The sequence below is a fragment of the Vulpes vulpes genome, chromosome 10 (genome assembly GCF_048418805.1).
Source record: "Vulpes vulpes isolate BD-2025 chromosome 10, VulVul3, whole genome shotgun sequence".
NCBI lineage: Eukaryota > Metazoa > Chordata > Mammalia > Carnivora > Canidae > Vulpes > Vulpes vulpes.
The window spans coordinates 77,386,117-77,399,175 of NC_132789.1; the positions used below are offsets into that span (position 1 = coordinate 77,386,117).

Consider the following 13,059-nt stretch of genomic DNA (forward strand, 5'->3'; position numbering starts at 1 on the left):
ACTTTGTTGAATAGCAGTGGTGAGAGTGGACATCCCTGTCTTGTTCCTGATCTTAGGGGAAAGGCTCCCAGTGTTTTCCCATTGAGAATCAGATTTGCTGTGGGCTTTTCATAGATGGCTTTTAGGATGCTCAGGAATGTTCCTTCTATCACTGCACTCTGAAGAGTTTTGATCAGGAATGGATGCTGTATTTTGTCAAATGCTTTCTCTGCATCTATTGAGAGGATCATATGGTTCTTGTTTTTTTCTCTTGTTGATATGATCAATTACGTTGATTGCTTTACGAGTGTTGAACCAGCCTTGCATCCTGGGGATAAATCCCACTGGGTCATGGTGAATAATCTTCTTAATGTACTGTTGGATCCTATTGGCTAGTGTCTTGTTGAGAATCTTTGCAGCTGTGTTCATCAGGGATATTGGTCTATAATTCTCCTTTTGGTGAGGTCTTTGGTTTTGGAATTAAGGTGATGCTGGTCTCATAGAACGAGTTTGGAAGTATTCCATCCCTTTCTATCTTTCCGAACAGCTTTAGTAGAATAGGTATTGTTTCTTCTTTAAATGTTTGATAGAATTACCCTGGGAAGCCATCTGGCTCTGGACTTTTGTGTCTTGGGAGGTTTTTGATGACTGCTTCAATTTCCTCCCTGGATATTGGCCTGTTCAGGTTTTCTATTTCTTCCTGTTCCAGTTTTGGTAGTTTGTGGTTTTCCAGAAATGCGTCCATTTCTTCTAGATTGCCTAATTTTTGGCGTATAGCTGTTCATAATATGTTTTTAAAATTGTTTGTATTTCCTTGGTATTGGTTGTGATCTCTCCTTTTTCATTCATGATTTTATTAGAATCTTTTATCTTTTGTTTTTAATAAGGCTGGCTAATGGTTTATCTATCTTATTAATTCTTTCAAAGAACCAACTCCTGGTTTTGTTTATCTGTTCTACAGTTCTTCTGGTCTCTATTTTATTGAGTTCTTCTCGAATCTTTATTAACTCTCTTCTTCTGCTTGGTGTAGGTTTTATTTGCTGTTCTTTCTTCAGTTCCTTTTGGTGCAAGGAAAGCTTGTGCATTTGAGTTCTTTCCAATTTTTTGAGGGATGCTATTGTGATGTATTTCTCTCTCAGGACTGCTTTTGCTGTATCCCAAAGATTTGAATGGTTGTATCTTCATTCTCATTAGTTTCCATAAATATTCTAATTTCCTGGTTGACCCTTTCATCTTTTAGCAGGATGCTCTTTAACCTCCACATGTTTGAATTTCTTCCAAATTTCTTCTTGTCATTGAGCTCAAGTTTCAAAGCATTATGGTCTGAAAATATGCCGGAGATGATCTCAGTCTTTTGGTATCAGTGAAGATCTGATTTGTGACCCGGTATGTGGTCTATTCTGGAGAAAGTTCCATGTACATTTGAGAAGAATGTGTATTCAGTTGATTTTGGATGTAAAGTTCTGTAAATATCTGTGAAATCCATCTGGTCCAGTGTGTCATTTAAAACTCTTGTTTCTTTGGAGATATGCTTAGAATATCTGTCATTTGCAGAAAGTGCCATGTTGAAGTCTCCCAGTATTAGTGTATTATTATCCAAGTATGTCTTTACTTTGGTTATTAATTGATATATATACTTGGCAGCTCCCACATTAGGAGCATAAATATTCATGATTGTTAGGTCCTCTTGTTGGATAGATCTTTTAAGTATGATCTAGTCCTCTTCATCTCTTACTACAGTCTTTGGGATAAACTTTAATTTATCTGATATGAGGATGGCTACCCCTGCTTTCTTTTGAGGACCATTTGAATGGTAAATGGTTCTCCAACCTTTCATTTTCAGGCTGGAGGTGTCCTTAGGTCTAAAATGAGCTCTTGTAGACAGCAAAAAGATGGGTCTTGCTGTTTTATCCACTGTGAAACCCTGCATCTTTTGATGGGATCATTAAGCCCATTCACATTCAGAGTTCAGTGTCATCAAAATCCCTGTTTTTGTGGACTATTTCTTTGGACATCCTCTTTCTTTTACAGAGTCCCCCTTAATATTTCTTGCAGAGCTGGTTTGGTGGTCACATATTCTTTCCATTTCTGCCTATTTTGGAAGCTCTTTATCTCTCTTTCTATTTTGAATGAGAGCCTTGATGGATATAGTATTCTTGGCTGCATGTTCTTCTCATTTAGGACCCTGAATATATCCTGCCACCCCTTCTGATAGGACCAAGTTTAAATTTCTTCTCCCATCTCCATTTTCAATAGATCCTGTAAGTTCTACTTAGGAAATATCTTATTTCCATTGCTTTTTTCTCTGTTCCCATTACAACTATTTTTGTTAAGTCTTGATATTGCAGGCACATTGGCTAGGCTGGACATTCCTAAGAGTTTTACAAATCTATCTCCAGCCCATCTTGTATAAGCAGCCACCAAGGTCTCTTCCTGAAGCCCATATCCGATTATATCTCTCTTGCCTAAAACTCTTTATTGGCTCCCCCTATCAGGATTCAGTGTAGAAAGCAGAGGCCCCTCTAGGTATTCCAATCATGAAAGGATTTTTTAAAAAGATTTTATTTATTTATTTATGAGAGACACACACACAGAAAGAGAGAGAGAGAGAGAGAGAGAGAGAGAGAGGCAGAGACACAGGCAGAAGGAGAAGCAGGCTTCACGCAGGGAGCCTGATGTGGGACTCGATCCTGGGTCTCCAAGATCACACCCTAGGCTGAAGGCAGCACTAAACTGCTAAGCCACTGGGACTGCCCATGAAAGGATTTAACATGGGGGATTAGGGATTATAAAATTGGAGGAGGGTTAGAGAAGCAGACACAGGAAGGATGCACCAAGGGTCTACCTGTAAGGTCTCTACTAAAAGTCTGGAGTTTTTTGTTTTTATGTATTTGACAGAGAAAGTACAAGCAGGGGGAGCAGCAGGCAGAGGGAGAGGGAGATTGAGAAGTGGTAGGGGGCTAGATCCCCGGATCCTGGGATCATGACCTGAGCTGAAGACAGATGCTTAACTGACTGAGCCACCCGGGTCCCCCTTAAATCTGGAGTTTAAGAACATCCAGCCATAGTTGTTCGTGGATCAAGAAGTCAGAGGTGCTGTTGCCCATCAACTGCCTTTCCAACTGCCCAGCAGGATGATGTACCCCAGAATGGTGATGCGGGAAAACATCATGCCTCTATAATCTTACCAAAGTGAAAAGCAGCCAAAAGAGGTCAACAAAATGGTCTTTCTGGTTTCCACTTTCCAAAGCTCATGCAAATGCATCAAATTCATGGAACCTAATTCTCCTTCAGAGTCTTGGCTTCATGGAGTCGGGTAAATATAGGTTTTAATTTGCCAGCCTCTGTATGGGAAGGGAGACTAGAAAGAGGGAGGAATTAAGGGTGAGCAAGACACCCACATCATCCATTCCACCAGACTCTGCTTATTCTGTAACAAATGCAACCTAATGTTAAGGCTGTGTGCAGTTTCATCCCTGCTCATCACATTTTGCTTAATCTCCTTCTTCTACCTGTGATGTCTGCCACTGGCAGATCCAAAAAAGATGCTTTTTGAATGTGTGAATGAACAAATTAATTCATTCATTCCTGACTCAGTTCTGTCTTACTTCTGGCCATGACTTTATTAGGTGTGGCCTTCATGGCTGGTCCTAACTGCTACCTGCAGAAAGCCTGCCATTTCTGAGGCCCAGCCAAATATGCCCTTCTCAGAAGGTCTTCTAAAATTCCCCTGTATCCCACCACAACCTTGTACCTATATCCTAGAGCTTATCACTATCTGCCTGTGTTGCATTTAGCTACGTAGTAGTATTTATCTTTTTAACCAACCATGTTGTGAACTTAAGGAGAACAGTGTTTTATTCACTGACACTGCACCCTTTCCCTCCTTGTTTTCCTTATGCTTTTCTGACCACCTCCTTTTCTCCAGACATAGCCACTCTAAGATCCTTCTTTTGTAAAGACTTTCCATTCACTTTTTTTATTTTCCTGTAATTGTAATTGAAACCTGACAATTTATAGATGTGGATTAATCTTTGTGGCTACCTTTCTCTTGTCCTGCATGGAGACCTGCATGCCAATTTTTTAATATCCTAACACATTTTTCCTGTGTTACTCCTAGGCAGTAATAAAGAATAAACCTAAAAGGGGAAGAGTCTTAGAAGGAAAGAAAAAAAATCTAGTTTCTTTTAAAATTTTTAGTGGAATTCACAATATGTTCAGTGTCCTGGTTTTCTAGGCCTTGTCAATAGAAACTGTATTAGTGGAACATTCCAGACATTACCACATTCATTGTTGGGATTCTGAGGTAATAAAGACAGGGCCGTTTGATTTGTCTGTGTTTGTCATAGTGAATTTCTTAGAACTTGACTTCACTTTGCTTAGAGTACAGGGAATCCTCACTATTCTTTTAAAAAGTTCATTTTCTAAAACTATCGATTTCATAAGACAACTGACATTTGTAAACAAACAAAAAATGACCCCATAGTCTTTAGGGAAAGTGAGGTGTTTTTTTTTCTTTTTTTGTACTTAAATACACTGCCCCAGAGCAGTTTTAGGTTCCCAACGAAACTGAGCACAGGTACAGAGGATTCACATATACATCTGTCCCCATACCCATTGCCTCCCCCATTATCAGCATACCTCACCACAGTGGTATATCTCTTACAACTGATGAACCTACATGAACACATGATCATCGTCCAAAATCCATAGTGAATGTGAGGGATCACTCTTGGCATTATGTCTTTGTCAAAACCCATGAAATAAATGATGTGTCTACCATTACAGTATCATAGATTGTTATATGCCATAAAATTCTATTGTTCTCAACTTATTCCTCTACCTACTTAGCCCCTGACATCCATTTCTTGTTAACTATCTCCATAGTTTTGGGTTTTCTAGAATGTCATATAGTTGGAATTATACAGTATGAACTCTTTTAATATTGGCTTTTTTCACTTAGTGTAATACACATCCAAGTTTCCTCCATGACTTTTAGTGGTTTGGTAGGTCATTTTGTTTTTTAGCGCCAATTAATAATATTCCATTGTCTGAATGTGTGTTTTTGGACATTCACCTATCAAAGGACTTGGGTGTTAATAAGTGTTGGCAATTATGAATATAGCTGCTATAAATATTTGCATACTGGTTTTTGTGTGGACATAGGTTTTCAACTTGTTTGGGTAAAAAATAAGGAGTACAGTTGCTGGATTGTATGGTAAGAGTATAAGCATGTGTTTTAAAGAAACCACTAAACTGTTTTCTAAAGTGGCTCTATGATTTTTTCATTCCTACCAGAGATACAGATTTATTTTTGTTGGAGGTTCAAGGGATTTCTTAAAAATTCATAAATGGAAAAATCCATCCTTATGAAGGTATAGAATGGTCAGTGTATGGCCTAGTTTCATTTTACCAAAATATGAGCATGTCACAGTTATTTAAAATGCTCATTCTGTTTCTCCTCTCAACTCTGATAATAGAACTCAAGATTGGTTATAGAGAAATGAGGGGAAATTGTATAAAAAGAGGCAGAATAGATAATCACATGTGTAGCTCTGATACTATGGTTCATTCTTGATTTTTCTGCTTGTGGATCAGTAACTATGGAAGAATGAAGAATGCAGGTGTTCTTCTGCTCCTCACCCCAGCTGACTTGGGCAGGCATCTGCAGTCACTTGGGTCACTTGCTGATGAGGATGTCCCCCAGTTAAGTCACACCAAGGGGAAACTAGTTCTTTAGGTGCTAATGGCTACTGCAGCTACAGACAGAGGAGTTTCATTCCTGTTCTTTAGATCCATCATTGCTAATTTCCTGTGAGGTAGGGAGGGGCAGTGGGTGAGAAAATGAGATAATCCTCTGGCTGGTGTGGAGGGTCCATTATAGGCCTTAGGTCTTTCCCTACTTTCTTAAGCCACACCCCTTCTTGTAATGGTGCTTGTATGTTGCATGGGGCAGTGAAATTCTGCTCTTAAAAGTGAAATTCTACATTCAGGAACACAGGGCTCTGTCCTCTTCAAACTTAAATGTTGATGAAATTTCTCTAAGAAGGCCCTTCTGCTCAAGAAAATCAATAGCTTTTCCTTTGCCAGGCAATTCAAAGTAGAAAGTATGTTTGGAATGCCTTATTGTCCCCAAGGTGCCTTAATTAGTTGGGTTACCATTAAAAGCCAGGAATTTCAGAGGTTGAATCTTTGTGGAGTAAATTAATGCCTGTGGGGTTCTATAATTTCAAGGAGAAGGAGAATTCTTAAATAAAAAAGTATGTTAATTAAAAAATCAGCTCAGGGGGATTTTTAAATTTGTTGAATTCAAAGATTTCCCCCCCAATCATATTAAAAACAATTCCACAAATACAAACTGAGTATCTATATATACCAGGCATTGTGATAAACTGAGAGGTCAGAAAGAAAAGATACTCTTACTTCCCTCAGGGAACACAGACTCTAATAGAAGAGTCAGATACACAGAGAAGCCCAGGCTCCCTATTACCATTTATTGAGTGTGTCCAGGGAGAGTTCATCTCTGAGGATACAAAAGTAAATAAAATTCAGGACTAGGACTTTCCTGAAGAAATCCGCTAATAAGATAGGAGGCCATGTGACCAGTGTCATGATGTAGAAATGGTTAACTTTAGAGTGTAGGGAGTGGGTGTCTAGAAATGCTTCAGAGAGGAGGGAGATGCTTGAACTGGGTCTCAGAGTAAAAGTTCAGGAGGAGAAGGGCAGGGAGGAGAAACTCTAAGCAGTCGAAAAAGCTTGTGCCAGGATGCTGGAATTTTAAATACCTTGGCAGATTCTAGAGCTCTGAATATTAGGATATGGATGAATAGGAGGAGTCAAATGGGAAGTGATGGCAAGAGGAGAACGACAGGAGGACAGTCTTGGGGGCTCTCTTGCAACTTAAGGAGTATCCATCATCCTGCACACAGAAGCAGGGAAGGGTTTTCCGTGGGAGAGGGCATGATGGTGTTTTCACTTAAAAAGTATCAGGTAGCTGTGAGGGATGAATTGGACAGAGTTGAGAAGCAAGTCAGAAAAGCTGCTTCTGAGACCATCATGTTAGCCCGGGGGAGACTTGGGGCAGTGGCAGTGGGGAGCTGATGGATGGATGGAAGAAAGAAATATTTTGGAGAGAATATGGACAAGATGAGTTAAAGAATGATGCCTGGGGGCACCTGGGTGGCTCAAGGTCCCACTCTTGGATTCAGCTCAGGGCATGATCTCAGGGTCATGAGATCAAGCCTTGCATCAGGCTTCACACTTGGTGGGGGGGGGTGTTCTTGAGATTCTCTCTCCCCCTCTCTCTCCCCCTCCTGCTCGCTCTCTCTCACTCTCTCTCTAAAATAAATAATTAAAGCTAAAAGAATGATGCTGAGATTTCTAGGCACCCTTTAGAGTAGCCAAAATAGTCTTCTATGTAAGGGTCAATAAATATTTTATTTGGGCAACAGCATACATAGTGATGCTCTTAAATAGAAAAAAGGAAATCCAGAGAAAGAGTAGGTTAGGGAGAAGAAGATACATTTGATATTGAGTCTAGGATATTTTTTCCTTAGGTTTTTTTGAAATCTGTTTCCTGCAGATGACAAATCCATATGCCTGTTCTGTAGATTGACATGCTATTGCTAATTGAAAATACTCTAATTGAAAACTATGTCCTTCCAGATGACCATTGGAAAATAACCTTCATACATTATAGAGGATTGCCATGGTTATTTATTTATTAGGCCTCCTCTCGGGCTGGGCTAATCAGAAACAGGGATGATGTGGTCAGGCTCGGGAGGATTTCTGTATCTTGCCTTCGAGATAGCTCCCTGGGAGGGGAGAGAAATTGCCTAGATTCCTGGGCTGCTCATATCTGAAACCATTTGTTCTAGGTGAAGGTTCAGAGCTCAAGGACCTTGTCAACTTCTTCTCAGGATAAGCTTGGGCCAGAGCAATTTTAAGATTAAAAAAGAGAAGGAAAAAGTGAAATAAGGATCTAGCAAACCCCTGATTTATGAAGTAAACATAATTTAACATTTTTGGTCCCTTCTTCAGTTCCTACTGTATAGGTGAGAATAAGTATGCCATTCTTGGTAATTCCTGTTTCTAATGGGGCAGGAGTTGGCATATTACATGTAGGTGCTCCTTGTCCGAATAACATTTTAATACATTATTAGATATCTATATAAACTTGAACATTGTGGTATTGTCCTGAGTGTCCAATTGAGTGACCTCCAAGATTTCATTCCCCTTCAATAGTCAAGGATGATTAGAATTTTGTATACATGTAGAGAACATAGGAGCAGTTAAACAGTATATACATATTGTTCATGCAATAAATATTCAAGAAATGTATATAGAGCACATATCATGTTCTGGACACTTACTTTTGGGCTCTGGGGACACAGTAGGCCCAAGAGACCATCCTTGTCCAAAGGGAGCCTACTTTATAATGCGGAGGACAAATATTAAATCAATAATCAAATAAGATGGTTACAGATAGAGATAGATGTGAGAAGAGTAGATAGTAATGTGCTGGAAAATGATTGATGGAGTCAGGGAAGCCCTTTGGATGAGAGGCCATGCTTGGATCTCAAGAAGAGGGATTCCAGGCAAAGGAAACACATACACAGATCTTATGGTGGGAATGAGCTCAGTGAGTTCAAGAAACAGAAGGAGAGCCAGTGGTTGGCTGTATGTAGATACTGTAGAGTGAGGGATAGATGGCCAACTTTTCTAACCAGTAATGGAATGCTTATTAGAGACTCAGACTTATGTAGACTGTATAAATGCATCTATCTCATCTTCTGCAGCAGCTTAGTGAGATAGGCATTGTGACTCCCATTTCCTAGGTGGAGGGAACTGGGGATGAGGGACAAGGTTTTTAGGACCTGAGCCCAGGCCTTCTGATTCTTCCACTGCCCCTCACTGCAGGCTGGCAGGACTGAGCAAGGCACTTGGAATGAAGAAGTGCTGAGTCACTGGCCTCCTAGCTGCCTTTCAGAAGATGTTTGTCTTGAATTTTGTGATGGCTTTGATGGAATATTGACAACGATCAAGCAACGATGATAACAGTGGCAATAACTCTGCCCACTACCATTTAGTTTTATAGTTTGCAAGGTACATTACCTGGTTCCTCATTTGTGGCTCAGGAGACCCCTCAAAGGTAAGCAGAACTTGTTTTATTCTTCTCGTTTAGGTTATGAGATTACCTGAGGTGATGCAAGGGACAAGGTTGGGACTTGGCTTAACCCTGAATTAGAATCAGGGTCCTTGCCTTAAACCACAGAAACTCCCCATAGAAGGAGGAGGTATATATGGCCCATAAGCCTGTAGTCCCTCAGACATCCTGAAAACAAATTTGTGCCTTCTTCAAAATGCTTTTGCCTGTAAAAAAGAGGTATAAAATATGGACTCGCTCATGAATATATCGAGCTCCTATTGTGTGGCAGATCCTGGGACTATCAGAGGATCTCAAATAGGTTAAAAGATACAGATTGTTTTAGTACAATGTTACTACAAGACTAGAAATACTGCTATGAAAATACAAAGGAAAATGTGATTAAGTCACTTTGGGAAAGCTTCACCAAGAACAGAACCATATACTGGGCTTTAAAGGATGAACCTTCTCTCTCCAGGGAGAGAAGGTTGTTCTAAGAAAAACATACTTACTGTTCCTCAAATAGCCCATCACTTTATCATGGTAATTGGGTGTGTACAGAGCATAGGAAATGCAAGAAGGAATGATGAGAAATGATGCTGGTAGATTGAAGTCCAACTGTAATGGGCCTTGAGTGCCAGGCTCAGGAAGTGCTGTATTTGGCCTGAGAATGCCAGGTTTTTTTTTAAGCGAGGCAGTGGTATGAGTATACTTTTGCTATGTTTTAGAAAGCAAATGCTATTGGCAAGGGGTCACAGGATTGGGACAAGGGAAAAGTCAGAAATTATTATAATAGTTTAGGAGAAGGAACAAGGCCTGAATTGATTGTCATGGCTAATTACACATTGAGGAGAACTGTTGGGGTAACATTAGTGAGGCTTAAAAGACTAATTGGATTTGGATGTGGAGACATACCAGTTGGATGTTGGGATACACATACTGGTTTTCCATTTGTACACACACACACACACACACACACACACACACACACCACACCCCTTGTTTTCGTCTCCCCAGACTCAATTCTCTGATTCTTCAAGCCAACCATCGATTTATTTTTCTGTCTTTTAAAAGGGAAAGTTTTAGGTCTGTGATCTTATGGGTCCTTTCTGTGTGATATGATTGTTGATCCCATAGGATTCTTCTGGCTGAGAAATGCTGGTACAAACACATTTTTGAAGATGTGAATGCTATGACTAAATTTATGTTTTTTGCTTTTTTGTTTTTTTTAAAAGATTTTATTTATTTACTCATTAGAGACACAGAGAATGAGAGGCAGAGACACAGGCAGAGGGAGAAGCAGGCTCCATGCATGGAGCCTGATGTGGGACTCGATCCTGGGGCTCTAGAATCACGCTCTGGGCTAAAGGCAGGCACTAAACCACTGAGCCACCCAGGGATCCCCCTAAATTTATGTTTTACAGATTATTTACCTTTTATGTATTTGAAACTGCTGTTGCCTATTTGAAAGCCCACCTACTAAGCACTTTGCAAAAATTATTCTCATCCAGTGACCTCTGGTAGGGAGACATTAACAGAGCAACTTAGTCTCTTTCCATTTCAGGCTTCCCACTGAATGCTGAAGGAGAATTTAGGTATTAGATAAGAGGTTATACTGCAGTGCTTATGTCAGATCCCGTACTTTTCTGGAATACTCTTCAACCTTTTTAATAACTAGGGACCACTCATCCTGGTTTTAAAATGTAATGTAGAGTCAGAGTTGGGGAAAAAGAAATCAACAAATTAATGGCTTGCTCTTCAAATTATAGGCATCAAGAATTCATTTCTGTTGCACAAAAGGGTTACGTTTAATCTGGGGTAAAATGAGTGTTTCTGCTTTAACACGGACTTGTCTCATTCCTACTTCACCCAGATTCATATAACACTGTGGGAAGAATCCCCAAGTCCTCTGATCTGTTTAGTCAAAAAGATTTTGGGGGGTTCTCTCCTATATTTCCAAGTCCTGGGTTTCCATGGCTGCATTTTGCATCCAGCATTTTGAGGCTCTTCTGGTGGTTAATGTACTAGTATTACCTCAAGGGCAAGCAGGCTCCTTCAACCTCCGTGATGCCCAATTGCTGCAATGGACATAATTCTGTTCATGTCCTGGGAGTGCTGTGAAGACGTGTATGTGAGGCCACTTGAATAAAGTCTGACACCAGGTAGGGCTCAGTATGTATTAGTTCCTTCCATTTACCCTCTTGGCCATCTAGAAAATAGGTATGTTTTTACTTTTTATCTTCAGGCTGGTTACGGAAAGTAGAATCATTTCACGATTAAAAGACTAAGGTTTAGGAATCCTGGTCTTTCAGATTTCATTAAGCTCTGTCAGCAGGCTTTTCTGAAGCAAATTTCCTGAAAAAGCTATCTTTTTTTTTTTTCTTTTAAAACAAATGGCAGGTATAGGTACATGATTCAAATTACCTTCTAGTCTTCGGAAAAAAAAGTATTAAAATCATGCCATTGTAGAACTTAGGGCAGATTCTCTTGGTCATTCAAATGGCCACCTAAAAATTCTTATTGAGAACCTCTGATGCATTCAATACTGGTGTTATACCTATGAGCCAAGATACAGTCCCAGAAATTGTCCCAAGTTTAATTGACTTAGATATTTTGTCCTTCACAAAATTTGATTGGCATTTGTTGCTATCTGAAATGGAAGGTGGCTCTATCATCTTTTGAGGAGAGAGGAAGGGAGTAGTGGCCAAACTTTAAAACTTAATTACATCAGGGTAAGTGACTGGAATACCCATTTTCATTGACCTAATTGTTAAATAGATGTGCAATTATTTAATCTAAATCATTTGTACTTCTGCAGTTTTATCGTTTTCATGCTTCATTATCACCCTGTGTAGTCAAGCTATTGAACCTGTTCCATAAACAGTATTAATCTCAATTACTTTGGGAGCTTTAAATAATATTCCCTTATTAAATATATTCTTTGTTATGCTGCCCGTGTTTTTGCAGTGTCAGAAGCTGTTGATGCTGATAAAAGCAAACATTTAGTTAAAAAAACTTTTATAGTTTAATGAGATTAAAAAAAATAACATGCACATTCATATTTCCTGAGGTTTGGGTTATGGAAAACACCTTATTAAGCTAATTTGGAACTTTGAGTCTGAAGTGCAACTTCATGGTTTGGTTTCTTTGGAGGGATGTGAATGAAGATAGTAGGACGCTTTCAGTCTTGGCCAGAGTAACAGTGTTGAAATTTTGAAAAGAGGATTTAAATGTGTCCGTGAAGGACGCCTGGGGGGCTCAGCGGTTGACCTCTGCCTTGGGCTCAGGTTGTGATCCCTGGGTCCTGGGATCAAGTCCCACACCTGGGATTGTGTCCCACATCGGGCTCCCCGCAGGGAGCCTGCTTCTCCCTCTGCTTGTGTCTCTGCCTCTCTCTGTGTGTCTCTCATGAATAAATAAAATAAAATCTTAAAAAAAAATGTGTCCATGAGACTCTACACGTCTTGAAAGCAGGGTTTGCCACTTTCATCTCTGTAGCTCTGAAACCTAGTTGACTGTTCTTTAAATGTCTGCTGGTTGAAGGTGAACTGAGGTGCATAATGGAACAGGATTTGGGACTCTGCCCTCCAGGTTTTCCTTCCTGAATGTACATAGGCCTACCCTGGCAAACTGTCCTTTCTTCACTTCAGAAATTCCATCTTATTATGTTCATCTTCGTGGAATTTTTTTTTATGGCTTCCTGCTGTGACTCATTTGGGTGGTGAGTTAACTGCCTCCTTGGAGCCCAGCCCTTCCTTTTAAGCTGTGGAATTCAGGCTCCCCAAAGTTAGTTTGCCTCTGGGTAGAGAGCACCACAAAATGCCCAGGTGATACTTTAATTTCTAGGGAAAGATAGCACTAAAGTGAAACCCTCTGTATCGCGTCAGCCACCTGTAAAGCCAGCCTCGGAGCATGTGTGTCTCCCCAGTAAGTCT

General features: G+C 40.0%; 1 protein-coding gene across 9 annotated transcripts in view; it reads left to right on the forward strand.

Moving 5' to 3' along the window:
• Positions 1 to 13,059, forward strand: part of ANO4 (anoctamin 4) — a 402,861-nt gene that overhangs the window by 63,183 nt on the left and 326,619 nt on the right. Inside the window, exon 1 of one of the 9 annotated variants that reach the window (XM_072724691.1) lies at positions 8,792 to 9,130. The exons of the other annotated variants lie outside the window; for them this stretch is intronic. The gene's annotated coding sequence lies outside the window, so the exon portion shown is untranslated. Of the gene's footprint in view, positions 1 to 8,791; positions 9,131 to 13,059 lie in introns of those variants that run through there. 9 annotated transcript variants of the gene reach the window in all.